We start from the raw sequence: 25,747 nt of genomic DNA, 5'->3' as shown, positions 1-25,747 counted from the left end.
TGGGGACCCTTGTCCCCGCTCGGTCACGGGGGCCCAAGTGGGGCAGCAGGTCGGGAAGGAGGGCGGCAGCGCACGGAATCACCCCCGCCGCACGCTCGCGTGGGCACTCACACACACACACACACACACACACACACGCCTACACAAGGGGCACACAGTCGCACACCCCGACACCCTTCGTGGCACAGAGGGATTTCCGTCCTCAGCGCCCGTTCCCTCACGGGAGGGTGGGGCGCTTCAGCGCGACCCGCACCCTCCAGCCCGGCAGCCAGTTCGAGACTGTCGCTCCCCCTCTTCATGGAGGAACGACACAGGACCCTGCGCTGTTCTTTCGTCTGCTCGGCCCTCCCCGGGTTTGCTGCTGGTTCTTCCCGGGTTGGCTACCGTCCCTTCCACCTCCGTGGAAGGGCGGTTCCCCCTGCCACATTCCCCACTTCCGCGGGGGAGCGGCACACCGCCGGCCGGCCGGCTCTCTCGGGGGCTGCACAGGTGTTCCCCTTAGATGTTCCTGGTGCATGTTGTCTCTCTCCTCCTTTATAGTCCTCTTCCGCCAATCCCAACTCGGCTGCCCACACGCCAAGTACGCTGCTCTCCTCCAATCAGGAGCAGGATCAGCTCCTGGAGGTCATCACTCAAGTTGGCAAGAGGCAGCTGCATAGAAGCTGTTTTCTCCTCTCCCAGCGCCATATTGTGGGAGAGCAGATGCATAGAATAAGTCTTAATTCCAGTAACTCAGTCCAATCCGAGTTGCTCCCCACAGAGACCACAGGCTGTGTGCTGCCTGCCTGCCACGGACCCTCTGTCCCGGGGAGGTCCTGTGGGCACGCAGCCTGTGGCCGCGGGTCTCTGCCTGGCCTGCCAAAAGGGTGCCCCGTTTGGATGCTGTGTGAGTCAGGGCTGATGGGGGAGAGGGGGACAGAGAGAGGAGAGAGAGACAGAGAGAGAGAGAGAAAGAGAGAGAGACGTGTAGGTGTTGGTGTAAGTCAGAGACAGAGGGAGAGGGTGCCTGTATTGCCTGCGAGGCTTGGTGTGGGGTCCCTCCTTTGCGCTCTGGAGGGCTTCCGCGGCTGTGGCGCGTGGCCGCCGCACGGCCAGGTGGCGCAGAGGGCCCGCGGGTTGGGCTGCGCGAGGCACCGGGCCCTGAGTGGTGGGCAACCGCGCCCTGGCGTCGTCTTCGGGCGGTGGTCGTGGTCGTGGTCGTGGTCACAGTCATTGGGCTCCCTGGGAGACAGGAGCCCGGGAGGGGCGGTGGGAGTGCAGGTGCCGGGAGCTGCTGGTGCGGCGGGCTGCGGGGTTGGGGCGGCCGGCAGGGGAGCGCCCTGGCGGGCGGTGAGTCGCTGGTTTGGGGTTGGAGGGGGCGCGCTGGATGGCGCGGGGCGTGGCCTGTGTCCCGGGGTGGGCCCCGGGGTTGGCGGTGGGGCTGCGGCAGCCGGGGACAGCTGGCCGGCCCGCCCGTGCCCGTGCCCGTGCCCGTGCCCGTGCCCAGGCCCAGGCCCAGGCCCAGGCCCGAGGCGCGGGCGGGCTGGGGCTGCCAGGTGGAGGGGTCGGGCTTCTGCCCCCTGCTGGAGCTGCGTTGGGGGTCGCAGGGGTCCCGGCGTGCGGGCTGGCGGATGGGGGCGTGGCTAGGCAGCCAGCCAAAGGCGAGCAAAAGGGGAGGGTGCCGCGGGGCAAAAGCCTACAGCCCCCGGTATTCCCAGGCGGTCTCCCATCCAAGTACTAACCAGGCCCGACCCTGCTTAGCTTCCGAGATCAGACGAGATCGGGCGCGTTCAGGGTGGTATGGCCGTAGACGCCAGAGGCCGCCTCCAGGCCCCTCTTGAGTGCGCGCCCGCACAGCCGCCGCCGCCGCCGCCGCCGCCGCCGCCTCCTCCTCCTGCCCGCTCCCCGCTCTCACTCCCATTCCCATTCCCATTCCCACTCCCGCTCCCGCTCCCGCTGCCGCTTCTCCTCCGCCTCCTCCCTCTTTTCTCTTCTCTTCTCTTCTCCTCCTCCCCCCCCTCCTCAGCCGCCCTCCGCCTAGCCCTGCACCAGTGCCCGAACTCCAGCCCTCCGCCTGCCCAGCCCAGGACCTGCAGCACCGGGCGCCCAGTCGGCACGCTGCCGCCAAGCCAAGGGGAGCCAACCTCCTCCGGCTGCCGCTGGCCACAGGGAACTCCTACTCTCTCTTTCTAGGCCGGATCCCCTGCCTGCCGCCATCGCCCAGCCACACGCCAGCCGTGCCCGGCAGCCTCCACGCCTGCCCAGGGCTGCGCCCCGCGGCTCGCGGGTCCCGGCACCAGGGGGTTCGGCGCCCCACACCACCGCGGCCCGGGCCTTCCCTCCTACCCGGCCGCCAGCAGCCCCCCCACCGCTGACGCACAGGTCGCCCGCCCTCCCCCGGCACGGCCGCCGCGCCTCCACACACTCCCACGCCGCGAGGACAGCTGAGGGCCTGGGGACCCTTGTCCCCGCTCGGTCACGGGGGCCCAAGTGGGGCAGCAGGTCGGGAAGGAGGGCGGCAGCGCACGGAATCACCCCCGCCGCACGCTCGCGTGGGCACTCACACACACACACACACACACACACACACACACGCCTACACAAGGGGCACACAGTCGCACACCCCGACACCCTTCGTGGCACAGAGGGATTTCCGTCCTCAGCGCCCGTTCCCTCACGGGAGGGTGGGGCGCTTCAGCGCGACCCGCACCCTCCAGCCCGGCAGCCAGTTCGAGACTGTCGCTCCCCCTCTTCATGGAGGAACGACACAGGACCCTGCGCTGTTCTTTCGTCTGCTCGGCCCTCCCCGGGTTTGCTGCTGGTTCTTCCCGGGTTGGCTACCGTCCCTTCCACCTCCGTGGAAGGGCGGTTCCCCCTGCCACATTCCCCACTTCCGCGGGGGAGCGGCACACCGCCGGCCGGCCGGCCGGCTCTCTCGGGGGCTGCACAGGTGTTCCCCTTAGATGTTCCTGGTGCATGTTGTCTCTCTCCTCCTTTATAGTCCTCTTCCGCCAATCCCAACTCGGCTGCCCACACGCCAAGTACGCTGCTCTCCTCCAATCAGGAGCAGGATCAGCTCCTGGAGGTCATCACTCAAGTTGGCAAGAGGCAGCTGCATAGAAGCTGTTTTCTCCTCTCCCAGCGCCATATTGTGGGAGAGCAGATGCATAGAATAAGTCTTAATTCCAGTAACTCAGTCCAATCCGAGTTGCTCCCCACAGAGACCACAGGCTGTGTGCTGCCTGCCTGCCACGGACCCTCTGTCCCGGGGAGGTCCTGTGGGCACGCAGCCTGTGGCCGCGGGTCTCTGCCTGGCCTGCCAAAAGGGTGCCCCGTTTGGATGCTGTGTGAGTCAGGGCTGATGGGGGAGAGGGGGACAGAGAGAGGAGAGAGAGACAGAGAGAGAGAAAGAAAGAGAGAGAGACGTGTAGGTGTTGGTGTAAGTCAGAGACAGAGGGAGAGGGTGCCTGTATTGCCTGCGAGGCTTGGTGTGGGGTCCCTCCTTTGCGCTCTGGAGGGCTTCCGCGGCTGTGGCGCGTGGCCGCCGCACGGCCAGGTGGCGCAGAGGGCCCGCGGGTTGGGCTGCGCGAGGCACCGGGCCCTGAGTGGTGGGCAACTGCGCCCTGGCGTCGTCTTCGGGCGGTGGTCGTGGTCGTGGTCACAGTCATTGGGCTCCCTGGGAGACAGGAGCCCGGGAGGGGCGGTGGGAGTGCAGGTGCCGGGAGCTGCTGGTGCGGCGGGCTGCGGGGTTGGGGCGGCCGGCAGGGGAGCGCCCTGGCGGGCGGTGAGTCGCTGGTTTGGGGTTGGAGGGGGCGCGCTGGGATGGCGCGGGGCGTGGCCTGTGTCCCGGGGTGGGCCCCGGGGTTGGCAGTGGGGCTGCGGCAGCCGGGGACAGCTGGCCGGCCCGCCCGTGCCCGTGCCCGTGCCCGTGCCCGTGCCCGTGCCCGTGCCCAGGCCCAGGCCCAGGCCCAGGCCCGAGGCGCGGGCGGGCTGGGGCTGCCAGGTGGAGGGGTCGGGCTTCTGCCCCCTGCTGGAGCTGCGTTGGGGGTCGCAGGGGTCCCGGCGTGCGGGCTGGCGGATGGGGGCGTGGCTAGGCAGCCAGCCAAAGGCGAGCAAAAGGGGAGGGTGCCGCGGGGCAAAAGCCTAAAGCCCCCGGTATTCCCAGGCGGTCTCCCATCCAAGTACTAACCAGGCCCGACCCTGCTTAGCTTCCGAGATCAGACGAGATCGGGCGCGTTCAGGGTGGTATGGCCGTAGACGCCAGAGGCCGCCTCCAGGCCCCTCTTGAGTGCGCGCCCGCACAGCCGCCGCCGCCGCCGCCGCCGCCTCCTCCTCCTCCTGCCCGCTCCCCGCTCTCACTCCCATTCCCATTCCCATTCCCACTCCCGCTCCCGCTCCCGCTGCCGCTTCTCCTCCGCCTCCTCCCTCTTTTCTCTTCTCTTCTCTTCTCCTCCTCCCCCCCCTCCTCAGCCGCCCTCCGCCTAGCCCTGCACCAGTGCCCGAACTCCAGCCCTCCGCCTGCCCAGCCCAGGACCTGCAGCACCGGGCGCCCAGTCGGCACGCTGCCGCCAAGCCAAGGGGAGCCAACCTCCTCCGGCTGCCGCTGGCCACAGGGAACTCCTACTCTCTCTTTCTAGGCCGGATCCCCTGCCTGCCGCCATCGCCCAGCCACACGCCAGCCGTGCCCGGCAGCCTCCACGCCTGCCCAGGGCTGCGCCCCGCGGCTCGCGGGTCCCGGCACCAGGGGGTTCGGCGCCCCACACCACCGCGGCCCGGGCCTTCCCTCCTACCCGGCCGCCAGCAGCCCCCCCACCGCTGACGCACAGGTCGCCCGCCCTCCCCCGGCACGGCCGCCGCGCCTCCACACACTCCCACGCCGCGAGGACAGCTGAGGGCCTGGGGACCCTTGTCCCCGCTCGGTCACGGGGGCCCAAGTGGGGCAGCAGGTCGGGAAGGAGGGCGGCAGCGCACGGAATCACCCCCGCCGCACGCTCGCGTGGGCACTCACACACACACACACACACACACACACGCCTACACAAGGGGCACACAGTCGCACACCCCGACACCCTTCGTGGCACAGAGGGATTTCCGTCCTCAGCGCCCGTTCCCTCACGGGAGGGTGGGGCGCTTCAGCGCGACCCGCACCCTCCAGCCCGGCAGCCAGTTCGAGATTGTCGCTCCCCCTCTTCATGGAGGAACGACACAGGACCCTGCGCTGTTCTTTCGTCTGCTCGGCCCTCCCCGGGTTTGCTGCTGGTTCTTCCCGGGTTGGCTACCGTCCCTTCCACCTCCGTGGAAGGGCGGTTCCCCCTGCCACATTCCCCACTTCCGCGGGGGAGCGGCACACCGCCGGCCGGCCGGCCGGCTCTCTCGGGGGCTGCACAGGTGTTCCCCTTAGATGTTCCTGGTGCATGTTGTCTCTCTCCTCCTTTATAGTCCTCTTCCGCCAATCCCAACTCGGCTGCCCACACGCCAAGTACGCTGCTCTCCTCCAATCAGGAGCAGGATCAGCTCCTGGAGGTCATCACTCAAGTTGGCAAGAGGCAGCTGCATAGAAGCTGTTTTCTCCTCTCCCAGCGCCATATTGTGGGAGAGCAGATGCATAGAATAAGTCTTAATTCCAGTAACTCAGTCCAATCCGAGTTGCTCCCCACAGAGACCACAGGCTGTGTGCTGCCTGCCTGCCACGGACCCTCTGTCCCGGGGAGGTCCTGTGGGCACGCAGCCTGTGGCCGCGGGTCTCTGCCTGGCCTGCCAAAAGGGTGCCCCGTTTGGATGCTGTGTGAGTCAGGGCTGATGGGGGAGAGGGGGACAGAGAGAGGAGAGAGAGACAGAGAGAGAGAGAGAAAGAGAGAGAGACGTGTAGGTGTTGGTGTAAGTCAGAGACAGAGGGAGAGGGTGCCTGTATTGCCTGCGAGGCTTGGTGTGGGGTCCCTCCTTTGCGCTCTGGAGGGCTTCCGCGGCTGTGGCGCGTGGCCGCCGCACGGCCAGGTGGCGCAGAGGGCCCGCGGGTTGGGCTGCGCGAGGCACCGGGCCCTGAGTGGTGGGCAACCGCGCCCTGGCGTCGTCTTCGGGCGGTGGTCGTGGTCGTGGTCGTGGTCACAGTCATTGGGCTCCCTGGGAGACAGGAGCCCGGGAGGGGCGGTGGGAGTGCAGGTGCCGGGAGCTGCTGGTGCGGCGGGCTGCGGGGTTGGGGCGGCCGGCAGGGGAGCGCCCTGGCGGGCGGTGAGTCGCTGGTTTGGGGTTGGAGGGGGCGCGCTGGATGGCGCGGGGCGTGGCCTGTGTCCCGGGGTGGGCCCCGGGGTTGGCGGTGGGGCTGCGGCAGCCGGGGACAGCTGGCCGGCCCGCCCGTGCCCGTGCCCGTGCCCGTGCCCGTGCCCAGGCCCAGGCCCAGGCCCAGGCCCAGGCCCGAGGCGCGGGCGGGCTGGGGCTGCCAGGTGGAGGGGTCGGGCTTCTGCCCCCTGCTGGAGCTGCGTTGGGGGTCGCAGGGGTCCCGGCGTGCGGGCTGGCGGATGGGGGCGTGGCTAGGCAGCCAGCCAAAGGCGAGCAAAAGGGGAGGGTGCCGCGGGGCAAAAGCCTACAGCACCCGGTATTCCCAGGCGGTCTCCCATCCAAGTACTAACCAGGCCCGACCCTGCTTAGCTTCCGAGATCAGACGAGATCGGGCGCGTTCAGGGTGGTATGGCCATAGACGCCAGAGGCCGCCTCCAGGCCCCTCTTGAGTGCGCGCCCGCACAGCCGCCGCCGCCGCCTCCGCCGCCGCCGCCTCCTCCTCCTCCTCCTCCTGCCCGCTCCCCGCTCTCACTCCCATTCCCATTCCCATTCCCATTCCCATTCCCATTCCCATTCCCACTCCCGCTCCCGCTCCCGCTGCCGCTTCTCCTCCGCCTCCTCCCTCTTTTCTCTTCTCTTCTCTTCTCCTCCTCCCCCCCCCTCCTCCTCAGCCGCCCTCCGCCTAGCCCTGCACCAGTGCCCGAACTCCAGCCCTCCGCCTGCCCAGCCCAGGACCTGCAGTGCAGCACCGGGCGCCCAGTCGGCACGCTGCCGCCAAGCCAAGGGGAGCCAACCTCCTCCGGCTGCCGCTGGCCACAGGGAACTCCTACTCTCTCTTTCTAGGCCGGATCCCCTGCCTGCCGCCATCGCCCAGCCACACGCCAGCCGTGCCCGGCAGCCTCCACGCCTGCCCAGGGCTGCGCCCCGCGGCTCGCGGGTCCCGGCACCAGGGGGTTCGGCGCCCCACACCACCGCGGCCCGGGCCTTCCCTCCTACCCGGCCGCCAGCAGCCCCCCCACCGCTGACGCACAGGTCGCCCGCCCTCCCCCGGCACGGCCGCCGCGCCTCCACACACTCCCACGCCGCGAGGACAGCTGAGGGCCTGGGGACCCTTGTCCCCGCTCGGTCACGGGGGCCCAAGTGGGGCAGCAGGTCGGGAAGGAGGGCGGCAGCGTACGGAATCACCCCCGCCGCACGCTCGCGTGGGCACTCACACACACACACACACACACACGCCTACACAAGGGGCACACAGTCGCACACCCCGACACCCTTCGTGGCACAGAGGGATTTCCGTCCTCAGCGCCCGTTCCCTCACGGGAGGGTGGGGCGCTTCAGCGCGACCCGCACCCTCCAGCCCGGCAGCCAGTTCGAGACTGTCGCTCCCCCTCTTCATGGAGGAACGACACAGGACCCTGCGCTGTTCTTTCGTCTGCTCGGCCCTCCCCGGGTTTGCTGCTGGTTCTTCCCGGGTTGGCTACCGTCCCTTCCACCTCCGTGGAAGGGCGGTTCCCCCTGCCACATTCCCCACTTCCGCGGGGGAGCGGCACACCGCCGGCCGGCCGGCTCTCTCGGGGGCTGCACAGGTGTTCCCCTTAGATGTTCCTGGTGCATGTTGTCTCTCTCCTCCTTTATAGTCCTCTTCCGCCAATCCCAACTCGGCTGCCCACACGCCAAGTACGCTGCTCTCCTCCAATCAGGAGCAGGATCAGCTCCTGGAGGTCATCACTCAAGTTGGCAAGAGGCAGCTGCATAGAAGCTGTTTTCTCCTCTCCCAGCGCCATATTGTGGGAGAGCAGATGCATAGAATAAGTCTTAATTCCAGTAACTCAGTCCAATCCGAGTTGCTCCCCACAGAGACCACAGGCTGTGTGCTGCCTGCCTGCCACGGACCCTCTGTCCCGGGGAGGTCCTGTGGGCACGCAGCCTGTGGCCGCGGGTCTCTGCCTGGCCTGCCAAAAGGGTGCCCCGTTTGGATGCTGTGTGAGTCAGGGCTGATGGGGGAGAGGGGGACAGAGAGAGGAGAGAGAGACAGAGAGAGAGAGAGAAAGAGAGAGAGACGTGTAGGTGTTGGTGTAAGTCAGAGACAGAGGGAGAGGGTGCCTGTATTGCCTGCGAGGCTTGGTGTGGGGTCCCTCCTTTGCGCTCTGGAGGGCTTCCGCGGCTGTGGCGCGTGGCCGCCGCACGGCCAGGTGGCGCAGAGGGCCCGCGGGTTGGGCTGCGCGAGGCACCGGGCCCTGAGTGGTGGGCAACCGCGCCCTGGCGTCGTCTTCGGGCGGTGGTCGTGGTCGTGGTCGTGGTCACAGTCATTGGGCTCCCTGGGAGACAGGAGCCCGGGAGGGGCGGTGGGAGTGCAGGTGCCGGGAGCTGCTGGTGCGGCGGGCTGCGGGGTTGGGGCGGCCGGCAGGGGAGCGCCCTGGCGGGCGGTGAGTCGCTGGTTTGGGGTTGGAGGGGGCGCGCTGGATGGCGCGGGGCGTGGCCTGTGTCCCGGGGTGGGCCCCGGGGTTGGCGGTGGGGCTGCGGCAGCCGGGGACAGCTGGCCGGCCCGCCCGTGCCCGTGCCCGTGCCCGTGCCCGTGCCCAGGCCCAGGCCCAGGCCCAGGCCCGAGGCGCGGGCGGGCTGGGGCTGCCAGGTGGAGGGGTCGGGCTTCTGCCCCCTGCTGGAGCTGCGTTGGGGGTCGCAGGGGTCCCGGCGTGCGGGCTGGCGGATGGGGGCGTGGCTAGGCAGCCAGCCAAAGGCGAGCAAAAGGGGAGGGTGCCGCGGGGCAAAAGCCTACAGCCCCCGGTATTCCCAGGCGGTCTCCCATCCAAGTACTAACCAGGCCCGACCCTGCTTAGCTTCCGAGATCAGACGAGATCGGGCGCGTTCAGGGTGGTATGGCCGTAGACGCCAGAGGCCGCCTCCAGGCCCCTCTTGAGTGCGCGCCCGCACAGCCGCCGCCGCCGCCGCCGCCGCCGCCGCCTCCTCCTCCTGCCCGCTCCCCGCTCTCACTCCCATTCCCATTCCCATTCCCACTCCCGCTCCCGCTCCCGCTGCCGCTTCTCCTCCGCCTCCTCCCTCTTTTCTCTTCTCTTCTCTTCTCCTCCTCCCCCCCCTCCTCAGCCGCCCTCCGCCTAGCCCTGCACCAGTGCCCGAACTCCAGCCCTCCGCCTGCCCAGCCCAGGACCTGCAGCACCGGGCGCCCAGTCGGCACGCTGCCGCCAAGCCAAGGGGAGCCAACCTCCTCCGGCTGCCGCTGGCCACAGGGAACTCCTACTCTCTCTTTCTAGGCCGGATCCCCTGCCTGCCGCCATCGCCCAGCCACACGCCAGCCGTGCCCGGCAGCCTCCACGCCTGCCCAGGGCTGCGCCCCGCGGCTCGCGGGTCCCGGCACCAGGGGGTTCGGCGCCCCACACCACCGCGGCCCGGGCCTTCCCTCCTACCCGGCCGCCAGCAGCCCCCCCACCGCTGACGCACAGGTCGCCCGCCCTCCCCCGGCACGGCCGCCGCGCCTCCACACACTCCCACGCCGCGAGGACAGCTGAGGGCCTGGGGACCCTTGTCCCCGCTCGGTCACGGGGGCCCAAGTGGGGCAGCAGGTCGGGAAGGAGGGCGGCAGCGCACGGAATCACCCCCGCCGCACGCTCGCGTGGGCACTCACACACACACACACACACACACACACACACACGCCTACACAAGGGGCACACAGTCGCACACCCCGACACCCTTCGTGGCACAGAGGGATTTCCGTCCTCAGCGCCCGTTCCCTCACGGGAGGGTGGGGCGCTTCAGCGCGACCCGCACCCTCCAGCCCGGCAGCCAGTTCGAGACTGTCGCTCCCCCTCTTCATGGAGGAACGACACAGGACCCTGCGCTGTTCTTTCGTCTGCTCGGCCCTCCCCGGGTTTGCTGCTGGTTCTTCCCGGGTTGGCTACCGTCCCTTCCACCTCCGTGGAAGGGCGGTTCCCCCTGCCACATTCCCCACTTCCGCGGGGGAGCGGCACACCGCCGGCCGGCCGGCCGGCTCTCTCGGGGGCTGCACAGGTGTTCCCCTTAGATGTTCCTGGTGCATGTTGTCTCTCTCCTCCTTTATAGTCCTCTTCCGCCAATCCCAACTCGGCTGCCCACACGCCAAGTACGCTGCTCTCCTCCAATCAGGAGCAGGATCAGCTCCTGGAGGTCATCACTCAAGTTGGCAAGAGGCAGCTGCATAGAAGCTGTTTTCTCCTCTCCCAGCGCCATATTGTGGGAGAGCAGATGCATAGAATAAGTCTTAATTCCAGTAACTCAGTCCAATCCGAGTTGCTCCCCACAGAGACCACAGGCTGTGTGCTGCCTGCCTGCCACGGACCCTCTGTCCCGGGGAGGTCCTGTGGGCACGCAGCCTGTGGCCGCGGGTCTCTGCCTGGCCTGCCAAAAGGGTGCCCCGTTTGGATGCTGTGTGAGTCAGGGCTGATGGGGGAGAGGGGGACAGAGAGAGGAGAGAGAGACAGAGAGAGAGAAAGAAAGAGAGAGAGACGTGTAGGTGTTGGTGTAAGTCAGAGACAGAGGGAGAGGGTGCCTGTATTGCCTGCGAGGCTTGGTGTGGGGTCCCTCCTTTGCGCTCTGGAGGGCTTCCGCGGCTGTGGCGCGTGGCCGCCGCACGGCCAGGTGGCGCAGAGGGCCCGCGGGTTGGGCTGCGCGAGGCACCGGGCCCTGAGTGGTGGGCAACTGCGCCCTGGCGTCGTCTTCGGGCGGTGGTCGTGGTCGTGGTCACAGTCATTGGGCTCCCTGGGAGACAGGAGCCCGGGAGGGGCGGTGGGAGTGCAGGTGCCGGGAGCTGCTGGTGCGGCGGGCTGCGGGGTTGGGGCGGCCGGCAGGGGAGCGCCCTGGCGGGCGGTGAGTCGCTGGTTTGGGGTTGGAGGGGGCGCGCTGGGATGGCGCGGGGCGTGGCCTGTGTCCCGGGGTGGGCCCCGGGGTTGGCAGTGGGGCTGCGGCAGCCGGGGACAGCTGGCCGGCCCGCCCGTGCCCGTGCCCGTGCCCGTGCCCGTGCCCGTGCCCGTGCCCAGGCCCAGGCCCAGGCCCAGGCCCGAGGCGCGGGCGGGCTGGGGCTGCCAGGTGGAGGGGTCGGGCTTCTGCCCCCTGCTGGAGCTGCGTTGGGGGTCGCAGGGGTCCCGGCGTGCGGGCTGGCGGATGGGGGCGTGGCTAGGCAGCCAGCCAAAGGCGAGCAAAAGGGGAGGGTGCCGCGGGGCAAAAGCCTACAGCCCCCGGTATTCCCAGGCGGTCTCCCATCCAAGTACTAACCAGGCCCGACCCTGCTTAGCTTCCGAGATCAGACGAGATCGGGCGCGTTCAGGGTGGTATGGCCGTAGACGCCAGAGGCCGCCTCCAGGCCCCTCTTGAGTGCGCGCCCGCACAGCCGCCGCCGCCGCCGCCGCCGCCTCCTCCTCCTCCTGCCCGCTCCCCGCTCTCACTCCCATTCCCATTCCCATTCCCACTCCCGCTCCCGCTCCCGCTGCCGCTTCTCCTCCGCCTCCTCCCTCTTTTCTCTTCTCTTCTCTTCTCCTCCTCCCCCCCCCTCCTCCTCAGCCGCCCTCCGCCTAGCCCTGCACCAGTGCCCGAACTCCAGCCCTCCGCCTGCCCAGCCCAGGACCTGCAGCACCGGGCGCCCAGTCGGCACGCTGCCGCCAAGCCAAGGGGAGCCAACCTCCTCCGGCTGCCGCTGGCCACAGGGAACTCCTACTCTCTCTTTCTAGGCCGGATCCCCTGCCTGCCGCCATCGCCCAGCCACACGCCAGCCGTGCCCGGCAGCCTCCACGCCTGCCCAGGGCTGCGCCCCGCGGCTCGCGGGTCCCGGCACCAGGGGGTTCGGCGCCCCACACCACCGCGGCCCGGGCCTTCCCTCCTACCCGGCCGCCAGCAGCCCCCCCACCGCTGACGCACAGGTCGCCCGCCCTCCCCCGGCACGGCCGCCGCGCCTCCACACACTCCCACGCCGCGAGGACAGCTGAGGGCCTGGGGACCCTTGTCCCCGCTCGGTCACGGGGGCCCAAGTGGGGCAGCAGGTCGGGAAGGAGGGCGGCAGCGCACGGAATCACCCCCGCCGCACGCTCGCGTGGGCACTCACACACACACACACACACACACACACACACGCCTACACAAGGGGCACACAGTCGCACACCCCGACACCCTTCGTGGCACAGAGGGATTTCCGTCCTCAGCGCCCGTTCCCTCACGGGAGGGTGGGGCGCTTCAGCGCGACCCGCACCCTCCAGCCCGGCAGCCAGTTCGAGACTGTCGCTCCCCCTCTTCATGGAGGAACGACACAGGACCCTGCGCTGTTCTTTCGTCTGCTCGGCCCTCCCCGGGTTTGCTGCTGGTTCTTCCCGGGTTGGCTACCGTCCCTTCCACCTCCGTGGAAGGGCGGTTCCCCCTGCCACATTCCCCACTTCCGCGGGGGAGCGGCACACCGCCGGCCGGCCGGCCGGCTCTCTCGGGGGCTGCACAGGTGTTCCCCTTAGATGTTCCTGGTGCATGTTGTCTCTCTCCTCCTTTATAGTCCTCTTCCGCCAATCCCAACTCGGCTGCCCACATGCCAAGTACGCTGCTCTCCTCCAATCAGGAGCAGGATCAGCTCCTGGAGGTCATCACTCAAGTTGGCAAGAGGCAGCTGCATAGAAGCTGTTTTCTCCTCTCCCAGCGCCATATTGTGGGAGAGCAGATGCATAGAATAAGTCTTAATTCCAGTAACTCAGTCCAATCCGAGTTGCTCCCCACAGAGACCACAGGCTGTGTGCTGCCTGCCTGCCACGGACCCTCTGTCCCGGGGAGGTCCTGTGGGCACGCAGCCTGTGGCCGCGGGTCTCTGCCTGGCCTGCCAAAAGGGTGCCCCGTTTGGATGCTGTGTGAGTCAGGGCTGATGGGGGAGAGGGGGACAGAGAGAGGAGAGAGAGACAGAGAGAGAGAGAGAAAGAGAGAGAGACGTGTAGGTGTTGGTGTAAGTCAGAGACAGAGGGAGAGGGTGCCTGTATTGCCTGCGAGGCTTGGTGTGGGGTCCCTCCTTTGCGCTCTGGAGGGCTTCCGCGGCTGTGGCGCGTGGCCGCCGCACGGCCAGGTGGCGCAGAGGGCCCGCGGGTTGGGCTGCGCGAGGCACCGGGCCCTGAGTGGTGGGCAACCGCGCCCTGGCGTCGTCTTCGGGCGGTGGTCGTGGTCGTGGTCGTGGTCACAGTCATTGGGCTCCCTGGGAGACAGGAGCCCGGGAGGGGCGGTGGGAGTGCAGGTGCCGGGAGCTGCTGGTGCGGCGGGCTGCGGGGTTGGGGCGGCCGGCAGGGGAGCGCCCTGGCGGGCGGTGAGTCGCTGGTTTGGGGTTGGAGGGGGCGCGCTGGATGGCGCGGGGCGTGGCCTGTGTCCCGGGGTGGGCCCCGGGGTTGGCGGTGGGGCTGCGGCAGCCGGGGACAGCTGGCCGGCCCGCCCGTGCCCGTGCCCGTGCCCGTGCCCGTGCCCGTGCCCAGGCCCAGGCCCAGGCCCAGGCCCGAGGCGCGGGCGGGCTGGGGCTGCCAGGTGGAGGGGTCGGGCTTCTGCCCCCTGCTGGAGCTGCGTTGGGGGTCGCAGGGGTCCCGGCGTGCGGGCTGGCGGATGGGGGCGTGGCTAGGCAGCCAGCCAAAGGCGAGCAAAAGGGGAGGGTGCCGCGGGGCAAAAGCCTACAGCACCCGGTATTCCCAGGCGGTCTCCCATCCAAGTACTAACCAGGCCCGACCCTGCTTAGCTTCCGAGATCAGACGAGATCGGGCGCGTTCAGGGTGGTATGGCCGTAGACGCCAGAGGCCGCCTCCAGGCCCCTCTTGAGTGCGCGCCCGCACAGCCGCCGCCGCCGCCGCCGCCGCCGCCGCCGCCGCCGCCTCCTCTTCCTGCCCGCTCCCCGCTCTCACTCCCATTCCCATTCCCATTCCCACTCCCGCTCCCGCTCCCGCTGCCGCTTCTCCTCCGCCTCCTCCCTCTTTTCTCTTCTCTTCTCTTCTCCTCCTCCCCCCCCCTCCTCCTCAGCCGCCCTCCGCCTAGCCCTGCACCAGTGCCCGAACTCCAGCCCTCCGCCTGCCCAGCCCAGGACCTGCAGCACCGGGCGCCCAGTCGGCACGCTGCCGCCAAGCCAAGGGGAGCCAACCTCCTCCGGCTGCCGCTGGCCACAGGGAACTCCTACTCTCTCTTTCTAGGCCGGATCCCCTGCCTGCCGCCATCGCCCAGCCACACGCCAGCCGTGCCCGGCAGCCTCCACGCCTGCCCAGGGCTGCGCCCCGCGGCTCGCGGGTCCCGGCACCAGGGGGTTCGGCGCCCCACACCACCGCGGCCCGGGCCTTCCCTCCTACCCGGCCGCCAGCAGCCCCCCCACCGCTGACGCACAGGTCGCCCGCCCTCCCCCGGCACGGCCGCCGCGCCTCCACACACTCCCACGCCGCGAGGACAGCTGAGGGCCTGGGGACCCTTGTCCCCGCTCGGTCACGGGGGCCCAAGTGGGGCAGCAGGTCGGGAAGGAGGGCGGCAGCGCACGGAATCACCCCCGCCGCACGCTCGCGTGGGCACTCACACACACACACACACACACACACACACACACGCCTACACAAGGGGCACACAGTCGCACACCCCGACACCCTTCGTGGCACAGAGGGATTTCCGTCCTCAGCGCCCGTTCCCTCACGGGAGGGTGGGGCGCTTCAGCGCGACCCGCACCCTCCAGCCCGGCAGCCAGTTCGAGACTGTCGCTCCCCCTCTTCATGGAGGAACGACACAGGACCCTGCGCTGTTCTTTCGTCTGCTCGGCCCTCCCCGGGTTTGCTGCTGGTTCTTCCCGGGTTGGCTACCGTCCCTTCCACCTCCGTGGAAGGGCGGTTCCCCCTGCCACATTCCCCACTTCCGCGGGGGAGCGGCACACCGCCGGCCGGCCGGCCGGCTCTCTCGGGGGCTGCACAGGTGTTCCCCTTAGATGTTCCTGGTGCATGTTGTCTCTCTCCTCCTTTATAGTCCTCTTCCGCCAATCCCAACTCGGCTGCCCACACGCCAAGTACGCTGCTCTCCTCCAATCAGGAGCAGGATCAGCTCCTGGAGGTCATCACTCAAGTTGGCAAGAGGCAGCTGCATAGAAGCTGTTTTCTCCTCTCCCAGCGCCATATTGTGGGAGAGCAGATGCATAGAATAAGTCTTAATTCCAGTAACTCAGTCCAATCCGAGTTGCTCCCCACAGAGACCACAGGCTGTGTGCTGCCTGCCTGCCACGGACCCTCTGTCCCGGGGAGGTCCTGTGGGCACGCAGCCTGTGGCCGCGGGTCTCTGCCTGGCCTGCCAAAAGGGTGCCCCGTTTGGATGCTGTGTGAGTCAGGGCTGATGGGGGAGAGGGGGACAGAGAGAGGAGAGAGAGACAGAGAGAGAGAGAGAAAGAGAGAGAGACGTGTAGGTGTTGGTGTAAGTCAGAGACAGAGGGAGAGGGTGCCTGTATTGCCTGCGAGGCTTGGTGTGGGGTCCCTCCTTTGCGCTCTGGAGGGCTTCCGCGGCTGTGGCGCGTGGCCGCCGCACGGCCAGGTGGCGCAGAGGGCCCGCGGGTTGGGCTGCGCGAGGCACCGGGCCCTGAGTGGTGGGCAACCGCGCCCTGGCGTCGTCTTCGGGCGGTGGTCGTGGTCGTGGTCGTGGTCACAGTCATTGGGCTCCCTGGGAGACAGGAGCCCGGGAGGGGCGGTGGGAGTGCAGGTGCCGGGAGCTGCTGGTGCGGCGGGCTGCGGGGTTGGGGCGGCCGGCAGGGGAGCGCCCTGGCGGGCGGTGAGTCGCTGGTTTGGGGTTGGAGGGGGCGCGCTGGATGGCGCGGGGCGTGGCCTGTGTCCCGGGGTGGGCCCCGGGGTTGGCGGTGGGGCTGCGGCAGCCGGGGACAGCTGGCCGGCCCGCCCGTGCCCGTGCCCGTGCCCGTGCCCGTGCCCGTGCCCAGGCCCAGGCCCAGGCCCAGGCCCGAGGCGCGGGCGGGCTGGGGCTGCCAGGTGGAGGGGTCGGGCTTCTGCCCCCTGCTGGAGCTGCGTTGGGGGTCGCAGGGGTCCCGGCGTGCGGGCTGGCGGATGGGGGCGTGGCTAGGCAGCCAGCCAAAGGCGAGCAAAAGGGGAGGGTGCCGCGGGGCAAAAGCCTACAGCACCCGGTATTCCCAGGCGGTCTCCCATCCAAGTACTAACCAGGCCCGACCCTGCTTAGCTTCCGAGATCAGACGAGATCGGGCGCGTTCAGGGTGGTATGGCCGTAGACGCCAGAGGCCGCCTCCAGGCCCCTCTTGAGTGCGCGCCCGCACAGCCGCCGCCGCCGCCGCCGCCGCCGCCGCCGCCGCCGCCGCCGCCTCCTCTTCCTGCCCGCTCCCCGCTCTCACTCCCATTCCCATTCCCATTCCCACTCCCGCTCCCGCTCCCGCTGCCGCTTCTCCTCCGCCTCCTCCCTCTTTTCTCTTCTCTTCTCTTCTCCTCCTCCCCCCCCCTCCTCCTCAGCCGCCCTCCGCCTAGCCCTGCACCAGTGCCCGAACTCCAGCCCTCCGCCTGCCCAGCCCAGGACCTGCAGCACCGGGCGCCCAGTCGGCACGCTGCCGCCAAGCCAAGGGGAGCCAACCTCCTCCGGCTGCCGCTGGCCACAGGGAACTCCTACTCTCTCTTTCTAGGCCGGATCCCCTGCCTGCCGCCATCGCCCAGCCACACGCCAGCCGTGCCCGGCAGCCTCCACGCCTGCCCAGGGCTGCGCCCCGCGGCTCGCGGGTCCCGGCACCAGGGGGTTCGGCGCCCCACACCACCGCGGCCCGGGCCTTCCCTCCTACCCGGCCGCCAGCAGCCCCCCCACCGCTGACGCACAGGTCGCCCGCCCTCCCCCGGCACGGCCGCCGCGCCTCCACACACTCCCACGCCGCGAGGACAGCTGAGGGCCTGGGGACCCTTGTCCCCGCTCGGTCACGGGGGCCCAAGTGGGGCAGCAGGTCGGGAAGGAGGGCGGCAGCGCACGGAATCACCCCCGCCGCACGCTCGCGTGGGCACTCACACACACACACACACACACACACACACACGCCTACACAAGGGGCACACAGTCGCACACCCCGACACCCTTCGTGGCACAGAGGGATTTCCGTCCTCAGCGCCCGTTCCCTCACGGGAGGGTGGGGCGCTTCAGCGCGACCCGCACCCTCCAGCCCGGCAGCCAGTTCGAGACTGTCGCTCCCCCTCTTCATGGAGGAACGACACAGGACCCTGCGCTGTTCTTTCGTCTGCTCGGCCCTCCCCGGGTTTGCTGCTGGTTCTTCCCGGGTTGGCTACCGTCCCTTCCACCTCCGTGGAAGGGCGGTTCCCCCTGCCACATTCCCCACTTCCGCGGGGGAGCGGCACACCGCCGGCCGGCCGGCCGGCTCTCTCGGGGGCTGCACAGGTGTTCCCCTTAGATGTTCCTGGTGCATGTTGTCTCTCTCCTCCTTTATAGTCCTCTTCCGCCAATCCCAACTCGGCTGCCCACACGCCAAGTACGCTGCTCTCCTCCAATCAGGAGCAGGATCAGCTCCTGGAGGTCATCACTCAAGTTGGCAAGAGGCAGCTGCATAGAAGCTGTTTTCTCCTCTCCCAGCGCCATATTGTGGGAGAGCAGATGCATAGAATAAGTCTTAATTCCAGTAACTCAGTCCAATCCGAGTTGCTCCCCACAGAGACCACAGGCTGTGTGCTGCCTGCCTGCCACGGACCCTCTGTCCCGGGGAGGTCCTGTGGGCACGCAGCCTGTGGCCGCGGGTCTCTGCCTGGCCTGCCAAAAGGGTGCCCCGTTTGGATGCTGTGTGAGTCAGGGCTGATGGGGGAGAGGGGGACAGAGAGAGGAGAGAGAGACAGAGAGAGAGAGAGAAAGAGAGAGAGACGTGTAGGTGTTGGTGTAAGTCAGAGACAGAGGGAGAGGGTGCCTGTATTGCCTGCGAGGCTTGGTGTGGGGTCCCTCCTTTGCGCTCTGGAGGGCTTCCGCGGCTGTGGCGCGTGGCCGCCGCACGGCCAGGTGGCGCAGAGGGCCCGCGGGTTGGGCTGCGCGAGGCACCGGGCCCTGAGTGGTGGGCAACCGCGCCCTGGCGTCGTCTTCGGGCGGTGGTCGTGGTCGTGGTCGTGGTCACAGTCATTGGGCTCCCTGGGAGACAGGAGCCCGGGAGGGGCGGTGGGAGTGCAGGTGCCGGGAGCTGCTGGTGCGGCGGGCTGCGGGGTTGGGGCGGCCGGCAGGGGAGCGCCCTGGCGGGCGGTGAGTCGCTGGTTTGGGGTTGGAGGGGGCGCGCTGGATGGCGCGGGGCGTGGCCTGTGTCCCGGGGTGGGCCCCGGGGTTGGCGGTGGGGCTGCGGCAGCCGGGGACAGCTGGCCGGCCCGCCCGTGCCCGTGCCCGTGCCCGTGCCCGTGCCCGTGCCCAGGCCCAGGCCCAGGCCCAGGCCCGAGGCGCGGGCGGGCTGGGGCTGCCAGGTGGAGGGGTCGGGCTTCTGCCCCCTGCTGGAGCTGCGTTGGGGGTCGCAGGGGTCCCGGCGTGCGGGCTGGCGGATGGGGGCGTGGCTAGGCAGCCAGCCAAAGGCGAGCAAAAGGGGAGGGTGCCGCGGGGCAAAAGCCTACAGCACCCGGTATTCCCAGGCGGTCTCCCATCCAAGTACTAACCAGGCCCGACCCTGCTTAGCTTCCGAGATCAGACGAGATCGGGCGCGTTCAGGGTGGTATGGCCGTAGACGCCAGAGGCCGCCTCCAGGCCCCTCTTGAGTGCGCGCCCGCACAGCCGCCGCCGCCGCCGCCGCCGCCGCCGCCGCCGCCGCCGCCGCCGCCTCCTCTTCCTGCCCGCTCCCCGCTCTCACTCCCATTCCCATTCCCATTCCCACTCCCGCTCCCGCTCCCGCTGCCGCTTCTCCTCCGCCTCCTCCCTCTTTTCTCTTCTCTTCTCTTCTCCTCCTCCCCCCCCCTCCTCCTCAGCCGCCCTCCGCCTAGCCCTGCACCAGTGCCCGAACTCCAGCCCTCCGCCTGCCCAGCCCAGGACCTGCAGCACCGGGCGCCCAGTCGGCACGCTGCCGCCAAGCCAAGGGGAGCCAACCTCCTCCGGCTGCCGCTGGCCACAGGGAACTCCTACTCTCTCTTTCTAGGCCGGATCCCCTGCCTGCCGCCATCGCCCAGCCACACGCCAGCCGTGCCCGGCAGCCTCCACGCCTGCCCAGGGCTGCGCCCCGCGGCTCGCGGGTCCCGGCACCAGGGGGTTCGGCGCCCCACACCACCGCGGCCCGGGCCTTCCCTCCTACCCGGCCGCCAGCAGCCCCCCCACCGCTGACGCACAGGTCGCCCGCCCTCCCCCGGCACGGCCGCCGCGCCTCCACACACTCCCACGCCGCGAGGACAGCTGAGGGCCTGGGGACCCTTGTCCCCGCTCGGTCACGGGGGCCCAAGTGGGGCAGCAGGTCGGGAAGGAGGGCGGCAGCGCACGGAATCACCCCCGCCGCACGCTCGCGTGGGCACTCACACACACACACACACACACACACACACACGCCTACACAAGGGGCACACAGTCGCACACCCCGACACCCTTCGTGGCACAGAGGGATTTCCGTCCTCAGCGCCCGTTCCCTCACGGGAGGGTGGGGCGCTTCAGCGCGACCCGCACCCTCCAGCCCGGCAGCCAGTTCGAGACTGTCGCTCCCCCTCTTCATGGAGGAACGACACAGGACCCTGCGCTGTTCTTTCGTCTGCTCGGCCCTCCCCGGGTTTGCTGCTGGTTCTTCCCGGGTTGGCTACCGTCCCTTCCACCTCCGTGGAAGGGCGGTTCCCCCTGCCACATTCCCCACTTCCGCGGGGGAGCGGCACACCGCCGGCCGGCCGGCCGGCTCTCTCGGGGGCTGCACAGGTGTTCCCCTTAGATGTTCCTGGTGCATGTTGTCTCTCTCCTCCTTTATAGTCCTCTTCCGCCAATCCCAACTCGGCTGCCCACACGCCAAGTACGCTGCTCTCCTCCAATCAGGAGCAGGATCAGCTCCTGGAGGTCATCACTCAAGTTGGCAAGAGGCAGCTGCATAGAAGCTGTTTTCTCCTCTCCCAGCGCCATATTGTGGGAGAGCAGATGCATAGAATAAGTCTTAATTCCAGTAACTCAGTCCAATCCGAGTTGCTCCCCACAGAGACCACAGGCTGTGTGCTGCCTGCCTGCCACGGACCCTCTGTCCCGGGGAGGTCCTGTGGGCACGCAGCCTGTGGCCGCGGGTCTCTGCCTGGCCTGCCAAAAGGGTGCCCCGTTTGGATGCTGTGTGAGTCAGGGCTGATGGGGGAGAGGGGGACAGAGAGAGGAGAGAGAGACAGAGAGAGAGAGAGAAAGAGAGAGAGACGTGTAGGTGTTGGTGTAAGTCAGAGACAGAGGGAGAGGGTGCCTGTATTGCCTGCGAGGCTTGGTGTGGGGTCCCTCCTTTGCGCTCTGGAGGGCTTCCGCGGCTGTGGCGCGTGGCCGCCGCACGGCCAGGTGGCGCAGAGGGCCCGCGGGTTGGGCTGCGCGAGGCACCGGGCCCTGAGTGGTGGGCAACCGCGCCCTGGCGTCGTCTTCGGGCGGTGGTCGTGGTCGTGGTCGTGGTCACAGTCATTGGGCTCCCTGGGAGACAGGAGCCCGGGAGGGGCGGTGGGAGTGCAGGTGCCGGGAGCTGCTGGTGCGGCGGGCTGCGGGGTTGGGGCGGCCGGCAGGGGAGCGCCCTGGCGGGCGGTGAGTCGCTGGTTTGGGGTTGGAGGGGGCGCGCTGGATGGCGCGGGGCGTGGCCTGTGTCCCGGGGTGGGCCCCGGGGTTGGCGGTGGGGCTGCGGCAGCCGGGGACAGCTGGCCGGCCCGCCCGTGCCCGTGCCCGTGCCCGTGCCCGTGCCCAGGCCCAGGCCCAGGCCCAGGCCCAGGCCCGAGGCGCGGGCGGGCTGGGGCTGCCAGGTGGAGGGGTCGGGCTTCTGCCCCCTGCTGGAGCTGCGTTGGGGGTCGCAGGGGTCCGGGCTGGCGGATGGGGGCGTGGCTAGGCAGCCAGCCAAAGGCGAGCAAAAGGGGAGGGTGCCGCGGGGCAAAAGCCTACAGCACCCGGTATTCCCAGGCGGTCTCCCATCCAAGTACTAACCAGGCCCGACCCTGCTTAGCTTCCGAGATCAGACGAGATCGGGCGCGTTCAGGGTGGTATGGCCATAGACGCCAGAGGCCGCCTCCAGGCCCCTCTTGAGTGCGCGCCCGCACAGCCGCCGCCGCCGCCTCCGCCGCCGCCGCCGCCTCCTCCTCCTCCTCCTCCTGCCCGCTCCCCGCTCTCACTCCCATTCCCATTCCCATTCCCATTCCCATTCCCATTCCCACTCCCGCTCCCGCTCCCGCTGCCGCTTCTCCTCCGCCTCCTCCCTCTTTTCTCTTCTCTTCTCTTCTCCTCCTCCCCCCCCCTCCTCCTCAGCCGCCCTCCGCCTAGCCCTGCACCAGTGCCCGAACTCCAGCCCTCCGCCTGCCCAGCCCAGGACCTGCAGTGCAGCACCGGGCGCCCAGTCGGCACGCTGCCGCCAAGCCAAGGGGAGCCAACCTCCTCCGGCTGCCGCTGGCCACAGGGAACTCCTACTCTCTCTTTCTAGGCCGGATCCCCTGCCTGCCGCCATCGCCCAGCCACACGCCAGCCGTGCCCGGCAGCCTCCACGCCTGCCCAGGGCTGCGCCCCGCGGCTCGCGGGTCCCGGCACCAGGGGGTTCGGCGCCCCACACCACCGCGGCCCGGGCCTTCCCTCCTACCCGGCCGCCAGCAGCCCCCCCACCGCTGACGCACAGGTCGCCCGCCCTCCCCCGGCACGGCCGCCGCGCCTCCACACACTCCCACGCCGCGAGGACAGCTGAGGGCCTGGGGACCCTTGTCCCCGCTCGGTCACGGGGGCCCAAGTGGGGCAGCAGGTCGGGAAGGAGGGCGGCAGCGTACGGAATCACCCCCGCCGCACGCTCGCGTGGGCACTCACACACACACACACACACACACACGCCTACACAAGGGGCACACAGTCGCACACCCCGACACCCTTCGTGGCACAGAGGGATTTCCGTCCTCAGCGCCCGTTCCCTCACGGGAGGGTGGGGCGCTTCAGCGCGACCCGCACCCTCCAGCCCGGCAGCCAGTTCGAGACCACAGGCTGTGTGCTGCCTGCCTGCCACGGACCCTCTGTCCCGGGGAGGTCCTGTGGGCACGCAGCCTGTGGCCGCGGGTCTCTGCCTGGCCTGCCAAAAGGGTGCCCCGTTTGGATGCTGTGTGAGTCAGGGCTGATGGGGGAGAGGGGGACAGAGAGAGGAGAGAGAGACAGAGAGAGAGAGAGAAAGAGAGAGAGACGTGTAGGTGTTGGTGTAAGTCAGAGACAGAGGGAGAGGGTGCCTGTATTGCCTGCGAGGCTTGGTGTGGGGTCCCTCCTTTGCGCTCTGGAGGGCTTCCGCGGCTGTGGCGCGTGGCCGCCGCACGGCCAGGTGGCGCAGAGGGCCCGCGGGTTGGGCTGCGCGAGGCACCGGGCCCTGAGTGGTGGGCAACCGCGCCCTGGCGTCGTCTTCGGGCGGTGGTCGTGGTCGTGGTCGTGGTCACAGTCATTGGGCTCCCTGGGAGACAGGAGCCCGGGAGGGGCGGTGGGAGTGCAGGTGCCGGGAGCTGCTGGTGCGGCGGGCTGCGGGGTTGGGGCGGCCGGCAGGGGAGCGCCCTGGCGGGCGGTGAGTCGCTGGTTTGGGGTTGGAGGGGGCGCGCTGGATGGCGCGGGGCGTGGCCTGTGTCCCGGGGTGGGCCCCGGGGTTGGCGGTGGGGCTGCGGCAGCCGGGGACAGCTGGCCGGCCCGCCCGTGCCCGTGCCCGTGCCCGTGCCCGTGCCCGTGCCCAGGCCCAGGCCCAGGCCCAGGCCCGAGGCGCGGGCGGGCTGGGGCTGCCAGGTGGAGGGGTCGGGCTTCTGCCCCCTGCTGGAGCTGCGTTGGGGGTCGCAGGGGTCCCGGCGTGCGGGCTGGCGGATGGGGGCGTGGCTAGGCAGCCAGCCAAAGGCGAGCAAAAGGGGAGGGTGCCGCGGGGCAAAAGCCTACAGCACCCGGTATTCCCAGGCGGTCTCCCATCCAAGTACTAACCAGGCCCGACCCTGCTTAGCTTCCGAGATCAGACGAGATCGGGCGCGTTCAGGGTGGTATGGCCGTAGACGCCAGAGGCCGCCTCCAGGCCCCTCTTGAGTGCGCGCCCGCACAGCCGCCGCCGCCGCCGCCGCCGCCGCCGCCGCCGCCGCCGCCGCCTCCTCTTCCTGCCCGCTCCCCGCTCTCACTCCCATTCCCATTCCCATTCCCACTCCCGCTCCCGCTCCCGCTGCCGCTTCTCCTCCGCCTCCTCCCTCTTTTCTCTTCTCTTCTCTTCTCCTCCTCCCCCCCCCTCCTCCTCAGCCGCCCTCCGCCTAGCCCTGCACCAGTGCCCGAACTCCAGCCCTCCGCCTGCCCAGCCCAGGACCTGCAGCACCGGGCGCCCAGTCGGCACGCTGCCGCCAAGCCAAGGGGAGCCAACCTCCTCCGGCTGCCGCTGGCCACAGGGAACTCCTACTCTCTCTTTCTAGGCCGGATCCCCTGCCTGCCGCCATCGCCCAGCCACACGCCAGCCGTGCCCGGCAGCCTCCACGCCTGCCCAGGGCTGCGCCCCGCGGCTCGCGGGTCCCGGCACCAGGGGGTTCGGCGCCCCACACCACCGCGGCCCGGGCCTTCCCTCCTACCCGGCCGCCAGCAGCCCCCCCACCGCTGACGCACAGGTCGCCCGCCCTCCCCCGGCACGGCCGCCGCGCCTCCACACACTCCCACGCCGCGAGGACAGCTGAGGGCCTGGGGACCCTTGTCCCCGCTCGGTCACGGGGGCCCAAGTGGGGCAGCAGGTCGGGAAGGAGGGCGGCAGCGCACGGAATCACCCCCGCCGCACGCTCGCGTGGGCACTCACACACACACACACACACACACACACGCCTACACAAGGGGCACACAGTCGCACACCCCGACACCCTTCGTGGCACAGAGGGATTTCCGTCCTCAGCGCCCGTTCCCTCACGGGAGGGTGGGGCGCTTCAGCGCGACCCGCACCCTCCAGCCCGGCAGCCAGTTCGAGACTGTCGCTCCCCCTCTTCATGGAGGAACGACACAGGACCCTGCGCTGTTCTTTCGTCTGCTCGGCCCTCCCCGGGTTTGCTGCTGGTTCTTCCCGGGTTGGCTACCGTCCCTTCCACCTCCGTGGAAGGGCGGTTCCCCCTGCCACATTCCCCACTTCCGCGGGGGAGCGGCACACCGCCGGCCGGCCGGCCGGCTCTCTCGGGGGCTGCACAGGTGTTCCCCTTAGATGTTCCTGGTGCATGTTGTCTCTCTCCTCCTTTATAGTCCTCTTCCGCCAATCCCAACTCGGCTGCCCACACGCCAAGTACGCTACTCTCCTCCAATCAGGAGCAGGATCAGCTCCTGGAGGTCATCACTCAAGTTGGCAAGAGGCAGCTGCATAGAAGCTGTTTTCTCCTCTCCCAGCGCCATATTGTGGGAGAGCAGATGCATAGAATAAGTCTTAATTCCAGTAACTCAGTCCAATCCGAGTTGCTCCCCACAGAGACCACAGGCTGTGTGCTGCCTGCCTGCCACGGACCCTCTGTCCCGGGGAGGTCCTGTGGGCACGCAGCCTGTGGCCGCGGGTCTCTGCCTGGCCTGCCAAAAGGGTGCCCCGTTTGGATGCTGTGTGAGTCAGGGCTGATGGGGGAGAGGGGGACAGAGAGAGGAGAGAGAGACAGAGAGAGAGAGAGAAAGAGAGAGAGACGTGTAGGTGTTGGTGTAAGTCAGAGACAGAGGGAGAGGGTGCCTGTATTGCCTGCGAGGCTTGGTGTGGGGTCCCTCCTTTGCGCTCTGGAGGGCTTCCGCGGCTGTGGCGCGTGGCCGCCGCACGGCCAGGTGGCGCAGAGGGCCCGCGGGTTGGGCTGCGCGAGGCACCGGGCCCTGAGTGGTGGGCAACCGCGCCCTGGCGTCGTCTTCGGGCGGTGGTCGTGGTCGTGGTCGTGGTCACAGTCATTGGGCTCCCTGGGAGACAGGAGCCCGGGAGGGGCGGTGGGAGTGCAGGTGCCGGGAGCTGCTGGTGCGGCGGGCTGCGGGGTTGGGGCGGCCGGCAGGGGAGCGCCCTGGCGGGCGGTGAGTCGCTGGTTTGGGGTTGGAGGGGGCGCGCTGGATGGCGCGGGGCGTGGCCTGTGTCCCGGGGTGGGCCCCGGGGTTGGCGGTGGGGCTGCGGCAGCCGGGGACAGCTGGCCGGCCCGCCCGTGCCCGTGCCCGTGCCCGTGCCCGTGCCCGTGCCCAGGCCCAGGCCCAGGCCCAGGCCCAGGCCCAGGCCCAGGCCCGAGGCGCGGGCGGGCTGGGGCTGCCAGGTGGAGGGGTCGGGCTTCTGCCCCCTGCTGGAGCTGCGTTGGGGGTCGCAGGGGTCCCGGCGTGCGGGCTGGCGGATGGGGGCGTGGCTAGGCAGCCAGCCAAAGGCGAGCAAAAGGGGAGG

General features: G+C 69.7%; 10 non-coding genes across 10 annotated transcripts; all 10 read right to left on the bottom strand.

Moving 5' to 3' along the window:
* Positions 1-1,672: 1,672 nt before the first annotated feature.
* On the bottom strand, positions 1,673-1,791 carry LOC149123981 (5S ribosomal RNA). Its single transcript, XR_016215629.1, has one exon. It is a non-coding gene; the product is annotated as a 5S ribosomal RNA (ribosomal RNA).
* Positions 1,792-4,119: 2,328 nt separating this feature from the next.
* LOC149123980 (5S ribosomal RNA) lies at positions 4,120-4,238 on the bottom strand. The gene has a single exon (XR_016215645.1). It is a non-coding gene; the product is annotated as a 5S ribosomal RNA (ribosomal RNA).
* A 2,318-nt stretch (positions 4,239-6,556) lies between these two features.
* On the bottom strand, positions 6,557-6,675 carry LOC149123979 (5S ribosomal RNA). Its single transcript, XR_016215497.1, has one exon. It is a non-coding gene; the product is annotated as a 5S ribosomal RNA (ribosomal RNA).
* Positions 6,676-9,024: 2,349 nt separating this feature from the next.
* On the bottom strand, positions 9,025-9,143 carry LOC149123978 (5S ribosomal RNA). Its single transcript, XR_016215628.1, has one exon. It is a non-coding gene; the product is annotated as a 5S ribosomal RNA (ribosomal RNA).
* A 2,328-nt stretch (positions 9,144-11,471) lies between these two features.
* On the bottom strand, positions 11,472-11,590 carry LOC149123977 (5S ribosomal RNA). The gene has a single exon (XR_016215627.1). It is a non-coding gene; the product is annotated as a 5S ribosomal RNA (ribosomal RNA).
* Positions 11,591-13,916: 2,326 nt separating this feature from the next.
* Positions 13,917-14,035, bottom strand: LOC149123976 (5S ribosomal RNA). Its single transcript, XR_016215213.1, has one exon. It is a non-coding gene; the product is annotated as a 5S ribosomal RNA (ribosomal RNA).
* Positions 14,036-16,375: 2,340 nt separating this feature from the next.
* LOC149123975 (5S ribosomal RNA) lies at positions 16,376-16,494 on the bottom strand. The gene has a single exon (XR_016215212.1). It is a non-coding gene; the product is annotated as a 5S ribosomal RNA (ribosomal RNA).
* A 2,344-nt stretch (positions 16,495-18,838) lies between these two features.
* Positions 18,839-18,957, bottom strand: LOC149123974 (5S ribosomal RNA). The gene has a single exon (XR_016215211.1). It is a non-coding gene; the product is annotated as a 5S ribosomal RNA (ribosomal RNA).
* Positions 18,958-21,296: 2,339 nt separating this feature from the next.
* Positions 21,297-21,415, bottom strand: LOC149123973 (5S ribosomal RNA). Its single transcript, XR_016215495.1, has one exon. It is a non-coding gene; the product is annotated as a 5S ribosomal RNA (ribosomal RNA).
* Positions 21,416-23,285: 1,870 nt separating this feature from the next.
* LOC149123972 (5S ribosomal RNA) lies at positions 23,286-23,404 on the bottom strand. Its single transcript, XR_016215210.1, has one exon. It is a non-coding gene; the product is annotated as a 5S ribosomal RNA (ribosomal RNA).
* Between the last annotated feature and the right edge of the window lie 2,343 nt (positions 23,405-25,747).

This window comes from Oryctolagus cuniculus, chromosome 10, assembly GCF_051225735.1.
Source record: "Oryctolagus cuniculus isolate XC-2025 breed Fujian yellow rabbit chromosome 10, ASM5122573v1, whole genome shotgun sequence".
Classification (NCBI taxonomy): Eukaryota; Metazoa; Chordata; class Mammalia; order Lagomorpha; family Leporidae; genus Oryctolagus; species Oryctolagus cuniculus.
The sequence above is the reverse complement of the archived record's forward strand: the minus strand, read 5'-3'. Positions and strand labels throughout refer to the sequence as shown.